Genomic DNA, 8,777 nt, shown 5'->3' with positions numbered 1-8,777 from the left:
GGGTAGGTTTCTGAGGTCATACTGTCAGGGCCGGCCGGAGGAGTGGGCGAGATATGTGCCCTGGGCCGAGATGGCACAGAACTCTCTTCGCCACTCCTCCACCCAACTAACCCCTTTTCAGTGTGTATTAGGGTACCAGCCGGTTCTGGCACCATGGCATGAGAGCCAGATCGAGGCCCCCGCTGTGGATGAGTGGGTGCGGTGCTCGGAGGAGACGTGGGACGCTGCACACGTCCATCTGCAGCGTGCCATACGTCGACAGAAGACGAGCGCCGACCTACACCGCAGTGAGGGGCCAGTGTACGCACCTGGAGATCGAGTCTGGCTCTCAACCAGAAACCTGCCCCTCCGCCTGCCCTGCCGGAAGCTGGGTCGGCGGTTTGTGGGGCCCTTTAAAGTCCTGAGGAGATTGAACGAGGTGAGTTACAGGTTGGAACTACCTATTGATTACAAGAATATTAACCCCTCGTTCCATGTGTCTCTCCTCAGGCCGGTGGTAGCTGGTCCACTCCAGGACTTTGAGATTGAGGAGACTCCTCCACCCCCGTTGGACATCGAGGGGGCTCCGGCGTACACCGTGAGGTCCATCCTTGATTCGAGACGCCGGATGGGGGGTCTTCAATATCTCGTGGAGTGGGAGGGGTACGGTCCGGAGGAGCGGTGCTGGGTGCCAAGGAGGGACATGTTGGACCAGTCCCTGCTGACCGAGTTCCATCGGGGTCATCCTGCGCGCCCTGCTCCGCGTCGTCCGGGTCGTCCCCGAGCCCCGGGTCGGCGCACGGCTGGAGCCGCGCGTCAAGGGGGGGGTACTGTCACGGTTTCGGCCGAGGCTGCTCCTCTTCCTTGTTCGGGCAGGCTTCGGCGGTCGTCGTCTCCGGAGTACTAGCTGCCACCGTTCTATGTTTCATGTTCGTTTGGTTTTGTCTCTTTGTAACACCTGTCCCTTGTTTGTGTTTGATTATGTCCCCTATTTAGTTTCGTTTGTTTGGGTCAGGTGTTATGCGTAATTGTTGATTGTCAGACTGCCTCTGTATGGTATTATTCTCTCGTTGTCGCTTGTCCCGAGAGTTCGCACTGCGTGCGCTGTTCTTGAATATTTCGCACTGTGTTTTGTGCGTAATTTGTTTTGCGCCACCCGGTTGGGTTGGCGACTATTGTTGTTCACGTGTTTTTGAACGTTACTAAAGACGGTTGAAGTCATCCTGGTTCCTGCGCTTGATTCCTTCCACTCATCTACACACACCACTCTGACATTACGGACCAAATAATGATGATCCACAATTCTTTGACAATATATATAATAAATTATCAAGCCTGCAAGCAATTCAAGACAATATTGTTATGGTGGGGGATTATAATACTGTTTTAAATAGCTCAATGGACCGTAAAGGAAATCACACCACAAACAATCACCCACATGCTCTTAAGGAAATTGTGAATGTCATGGATACATTAGAATTAGTAGATATATGGAGGCTTAAATATACTGATCTAATGAGATATCCATGGCGGAGACTCAATCAAGCTAGTCGTCTTGACTTCTTTCTTATCTCATTCTCGTTGGCACCAAAAGTAAAAAAAGTGTTGATAGGGGACAGAATGCGGTCGGACCATCATATAATAGGCATATACATTACTCCACGTGGGAGAGGATATTGGAAATGTAATCAAAGCCTATTGGATGATAATTTATTTATAATTAGAACAAAGGAATTTATAACTGACTTTTTCCAACATAACATAGGTACAGCGAATCCCCTTATTGTATGGGACACCTTTAAATGTGCCTTTAGAGGCCATGCAATTCAGTACTCATCTCGAAAACAAAAGCAATTTAGGTCAAAATAGTTTATACTAAGAAAGGAAATAGAAAGTCTAACAGAACAGATAGTTGGCAATAAAAACTGTAACATAGAGGCTCAGAATAAATTAGAGGAAAAACAAAAAGAAATTGAGAAACTTGTTCAAGAAAGATCAAGTGTAATATATTATAAAAATAAAGCAAACTGGATGGAATATGGGGAAAAATGCACACAATTCTTTTTTAATCTTCAACATAGGAATGCTACCAAAAAGACCTTAATGAAACTGGTTACAATTGACGGAGTCACCCATAATTCACCAAATTATATTTTGAAGGAAGAAACAAAGTACTTTAAGCATATGTTTTCTTTTCAGTCGCCTCCATCTCCTCTAACTGAAGCTAATTGTAGAGATTTTTTTTCTATTGATAATGTCAAATGAACAGCCACACAGAAAGACTCATGTGAAGGTGAAATTACAGAGGAGGAACTTCAGGATGCAATTAAAGACTTTAAGTCTGGGAAAACTCCAGGGTTGGATGGCATACCAGTCGAGGTATACCAAACCTTTTTTGATATACTAAGAGGACCGTTATTAGTATGTTTTAACCACTCCTATGTAAATGGTAGATTATCTGACACTCAAGAAGAAGGTCTGATCTCATTATTACTGAAACAGGATACAAGTGGAAAATATAAAGATCCAGTCCATTTACAAAATTGGAGGCCCCTTACACTTCAGTGTTGTGATGCAAAAATCCTAGCAAAATGTATAGCGCATAGAATTAAAAAGGTATTGTCGGATATTATTCATTCTAATCAGACAGGTTTTTTACATGGAAGATACAGTGGGGAGAACAAGTATTTGATACACTGCCAATTTTGCAGGTTTTCCTACTTACAAAGCATGTAGAGGTCTGTAATTTTTATCATAGGTACACTTCAACTGTGAGAGACAGAATCTAAAACAAAAATCCAGAAAATCACATTTGTATGATTTTTAAGTAATTAATTTGCATTTTATTGCATGACATAAGTATTTGATCACCTACCAACCAGTAAGAATTCCGGCTCTCACAGACCTGTTAGTTTTTCTTTAAGAAGCCCTCCTGTTCTCCACTCATTACCTGTATTAACTGCACCTGTTTGAACTCGTTACTTGTATAAAAGACACCTGTCCACACACTCCAACAGACTCCAACCTCTCCACAATGGCCAAGACCAGAGAGCTGTGTAAGGACATCAGGAATAAAATTGTAGACCTGCACAAGGCTGGGATGGGCTACAGGACAATAGGCAAGCAGCTTGGTGAGAAGGCAACAACTGTTTGCGCAATTATTAGAAAATGGAAGAACTTCAAGATGACGGTCAATCACCCTCGGTCTGGGGCTCCATGCAAGATCTCACCTCGTGGGGCATCAATGATCATGAGGAAGGTGAGGGATCAGCCCAGAACTACACGGCAGGACCTGGTCAATGACCTGAAGAGAGCTGGGACCACAGTCTCAAAGAAAACCATTAGTAACACACTACGCCGTCATGGATTAAAATCCTGCAGCGCACGCAAGGTCCCCCTGCTCAAGCCAGCGCATGTCCAGGCCCATCTGAAGTTTGCCAATGACCATCTGGATGATCCAGAGGAGGAATGGGAGAAGGTCATGTGATCTGATGAGACAAAAATAGAGCTTTTTGGTCTAAACTCCACTCGCCGTGTTTGGAGGAAGAAGAAGGATGAGTACAACCCCAAGAACACCATCCCAACCGTGAAGCATGGAGGTGGAAACATCATTCTTTGGGGATGCTTTTCTGCAAAGGGGATAGGACGACTGCACCGTATTGAGGGGAGGATGGATGGGGCCATGTATCGCAAGATACCCTCCTTCCCTCAGTAAGAGCATTGAAGATGGGTCGTGGCTGGGTCTTCCATCATGACAACGACCCGAAACACACAGCCAGGGCAACTAGGGAGTGGCTCCGTAAGAAGCATCTCAAGGTCCTGGAGTGGCCTAGCCAGTCTCCAGACCTGAACCCAATAGAAAATCTTTGGAGGGAGCTGAAAGTCCATATTGCCCAACGACAGCCCCGAAACCTGAAGGATCTGGAGAAGGTCTGTATGGAGGATTGGGCCAAAATCCCTGCTGCAGTGTGGGCAAACCTGGTCAAGACCTACAGGAAACGTACGATCTCTGTAATTGCAAACGAAGGTTTCTGTACCAAATATTAAGTTCTGCTTTTCTGACGTATCAAATACTTATGTCATGCAATAAAATGCAAATTAATTACTTAAAAATCATACATTGTGGTTTTCAGGATTTTCTTTTGAGATTCCACCTCTCACAGTTGAAGTGTACCTATGATAAAAAGTACAGACCTCTACATGCTTTGTAAGTAGGAAAACCTGCAAAATCGGCAGTGTATCAAATACTTGTTCTCCCCACTGTACATTGGAGATAATATAAGGCAAGTATTGGAAACAATAGAACACTATGGAAAATATGGGAAACCAGGCCTGCTATTCATAGCAGACTTCGAAAAGGCATTTGATAAAATTCGACTGGGGTTTATATATAAATGCCTGGAGCATTTCAATTTTGGAGAATCTCTTATAAAATGGGTCAGAATCATGTATAGTAACCCTAGGTGTAAAATAGTAAATAATGGCTATTTCTCAGAAAGTTTTAAACTGTCAAGAGGAGTGAAACAAGGTTGTCCACTATCGGCATATCTATTTATTGTGGCCATCGAGATGTTAGCTATTAAAATCAGATCCAATTATAATATCAGAGGATTAGAATTACAGGGCTTAAAAACAAAGGTGTCATTGTACGCTGATGATTCATGTTTTCTTTTAAATCCACAACTAGAATCCCTCCACAGCCTCATAGAGGATATAGATACATTTTCTAACCTCTCTGGATTACAACCAAATTATGACAAATGTACTATATTACGTAGTGGATCACTAAAAAATACAATTTTACCAATAAAATGGTCTGATGGTGATGTGGATATACTCAGAATACATATCCCAAAGGAAATAAATGATCTCACTTCAATACATTTTAATAGAAAGTTAGCAAAAATAGATAAGATCTTACTACCATGGAAAGGAAAACACCTGTCAATTTGTGGAAAAATCACCCTGATTAACTCTTTAGTATTATCCCAGTTTACCTATTTGCTTATGGTCTTGCCTACGCCTAGCGAACAGTTTTTTAAATTATATGAGAAAAAAATATTCAATTTTATTTGGAACGGCAAGCCAGACAAAATTAAAAGGGCATATTTTTATAATGAATATGAATTCGGAGGACAGAAATTATTAAATATTAAAGCATTAGACCTATCACTAAAAGCATCAGTCATACAAAAGTTATACTTAAACCCGAACTGGTTCTCAAGCAAATTAGTAAGATTGTCTCACCCAATGTTCAAGAAAGGCCTTTTTCCCTTTATTCAGATTACAACAACTCATTTGCAGTTATTTGAAAAGGAAATAATCACCCAAATATCACTATTTCTAAAACAAGCCATAGAAAGTTGGTTGCAATTTCAATTTAATCCTCCAGAAACGACAGAACAAATAATGCAACAAATATTGTGGTTAAATTCAAATATACTAATTGACAAAAAAACATAATTTTTTGACAGAATGTTTAAAAAATGTATAATCTTCGTAAATGATATCATCGGTAGGACTGGTGGAGTTATGTCGCACATGCAGCTAACAAAAACATATGGAAATGTCTGCTCTACCCAAAATTAAAACCAAATAATTGCAGCCTTACCGCAAAAGTGGAAGAGGAAAGTGGAAGGGGGAGAAAGTAAGGAACTTGTCTGTCGGCCTTGCATTAAAGAACATAATTGGTTAAGGAAAACTGTGATAAATAAAAAAGTATATCAGTTTCACTTAAGGACCAAAGGATTGACAGCCGTCCCATATAGATTGCAAAATAGTTGGGAAGAGATCTTTGACGTACCGATCCCATGGCATAGTGTTTATGAACTGACACGCAAAACGACACCGGATTCAAAAATTAGATTATTTCAATTAAAATTATTATATAAAATTCTTGCTACCAATAGAATGTTATTTATATGGGGGATACAATCTTCCCAGCTCTGCAGATTTTGCTGTGAAGAGACAGAATCATTAGATCATTTGTTTTGGTTCTGTCCATTTGTAGCTTGTTTTTGGACACAGGTCCAGGAATGGCTAAAGGATTGCAATATTTACCTTGAGCTAACCTTGCAGATAGCATTACTGGGTGATCTGAAAAGTCATAGTCAATCAATCAATAATATAATAATACTTTTAGCAAAACAAATTATTTTTAATTCACAATATGTAGAAGCAATGAGAATAGAAAGGTTCAGAACTTTTGTAAACATCACAGTACGGTTGAAATATATATGGCAAATAGAAATCCTATATGGATGGTGTTAAGAGATAGATGGGAGGTATTGAATAGAGTTGAAGGAGGGGACTAATAACAAATAACAACAAATAATAACAAAGATAGCTAATAATGTAAGCATACTGTGTTCATAATAAGTATATAGTTTGTATGTTGGGAGCTTTTGGGAAAGAGCACAGTTCGAAAGATATGGCATATAGAAGCAAACCGGATGGACATCATGAAAATGATCGGAGAGGTTGAGAGTAGAAGAAGTTCAGGAGCAAAAAATATATATATAATATAATTATTGTAAAATTAACTCTGTCCATAAGGTCTAGATAGTAAGTATAGATCGGAAGTAGAGGCCTGGGCATTGTTGTTCACTAATTTACTCCAAGTAGGGAAAGGATAGCGGGTTTGAAAAGTAATAAAGGGGAGTATATATATAAAAAACATGGGGGATTGGAAGTGATGCAGACAATTACATTGATAGAAGATACAATCTATCTGCAATATTAAGCTGATCCATCCCCCCCCCAAAAAAAAAAAAAAAAAAAAAAGACATTAAAAAAATATAAAAAGAATAAATAAAAATTGACAACAAAATAAATAAATAATAATAATAAAAAAAATTACAGTATCAATTTACAGACTCCTGCAGAAATCTGGAGAACAACTAACCCAATCTCTAATATGTTATTCTCTACGTCCTTTGTTCATAACATGGTATTTATATCCTATGTAACATAATATGGCGTGATTTTAATAGACCAATCCCTGGCCTCTACATAGCAGACTCTCCTCTGTTTTAGGGGGCCCCTATAGTAATGTTTTCCAGATGTTTCCGCAAGCAGAGCCAAGTTCCTCTAACACACCATTTGCAAACATCAGCAAAATCATAGACTTTCAGATACTACAACTGTAACTCAGTAAAATCGTTTAAATTGTTGCATGTTGCGTTTATATTTTTTATATAATAGGATCTTTGTGGTTGTGACTGGTTATATTTTCCAGGACCAGAAAGTTCATATAAAAGTTATTTGAAGATTTTAAAACAATACCAGTCATAATTCCACAATACCAGTACTCCATAAGAGTGTACAAAATGTGATATTACATATATATTTCTTAATTTCAGCCCTATATTACAAGTTCCCATATGCACCTCACAATCAAATATTGATGTGATCATCTAGCATTATATTAACTATTTTGATGTGCAGGTTACTGACCGTTAGATCTGTGAATGAGACATACATGAGACACTTGTATGTCAAAAACCAAAGTTCTTTCAATCCCAAAACCACATACAGACAGTGTTAATTGCTCTTTAATATATTTTCTCAGTATTAAAAAGGGGGTTGCAGGATAAAAGCAACACAGAACAAAACACAAGGACAGGCCCGGCCACCACATAGGCCTACACGCTAGAGTCCATAGTTGTTAGTCATGGAGCATTCGTAACTTCAGCGTTGACATCATGGGATTCCGATGCGGTAGTCGTGGCCTCAGCGGTCTTGTTGTAGCAGGCCATGTCTGGAGGGCAGAGAAAGCTTAATCAGTAACTTCATCATACTGGAAACCATTGGTACTCACTCACACGTCGTTCGGCTCTTCATCCCAAGTAGGGTCGTTCCGTTCGGCTCTTCCCGAGCAGAGTCACACTCATCCGGTCTCCTCTCCCCAGATGCAGCAGTGGTAGTGGTGTGGCTGAGCACAGCCTGTGGCACCTGTCCTCTCCCGTTGCTTGCTTGAATCTCCTGAACACTGTCTGAGAGCTGCCTTTGTACATGGGCAGTTCATTAACCCCAATACTCCTCAAGTGTGGGGGTCGTGGCTCAGGTCCCTAACTAACACACTCATTCCCTCATTCACTCAACGAGAAGAGCACTCAAAAGGTGTTAACCAATTCAAAGGAAGTCAATCAAATAAGTAAATAAGAAATCAACCAAAACACAACACACAATAGGAATAAATAAATATTAAAGCACTTCGAAATAAATCCATTCTAATTAAAGCGCACATGAGCGAAAAGGTCTAACTAGAGCCATAGGCATACGTACACTACATACACTATCTACGTAAAGTAACATGTCTATTTTATCTGCCATTAATTACATGACTGTATACTGTATCTATTGTTTCTCCCTCTTTGAATCCACCATAGAGGTTAAAACCAGTTCACTCCCTCACATCTGGCCCAGTCCAGGGTGTTTCAGGCCGTGAAACTGTTCAACTGCTATACTGGTAGCTGTGGGAGGGAAACTAAGATTTACATAGACAGGGCTGGGTGGTTCAGTTTGTCCCAAAATAGAGCAGCACTGTCACCAGATGTTCACTCTGTCCCCATGGGGTTGGAGGTAGAGAAGACTTGGGGGAATATAATGGAAAAGTTTAGACCACACATTGTTGAAAACCATTACTAAAACATCTAATTTAATGAAATCATCTTAGGAATTAAACATGATAAATATGTACAGTATGTAATGGAAAGTAACTATTTAGCAGTGTGAGTTCTGAGAGCAGATCTTAGAGGTTTATTATCAAATATCACTAATTATCATCACTGGTATTG

The sequence above is a fragment of the Coregonus lavaretus genome (genome assembly GCF_964263955.1).
Source record: "Coregonus lavaretus genome assembly, chromosome: 5".
NCBI lineage: Eukaryota > Metazoa > Chordata > Actinopteri > Salmoniformes > Salmonidae > Coregonus > Coregonus lavaretus.
The sequence above is the reverse complement of the archived record's forward strand: the minus strand, read 5'-3'. Positions refer to the sequence as shown.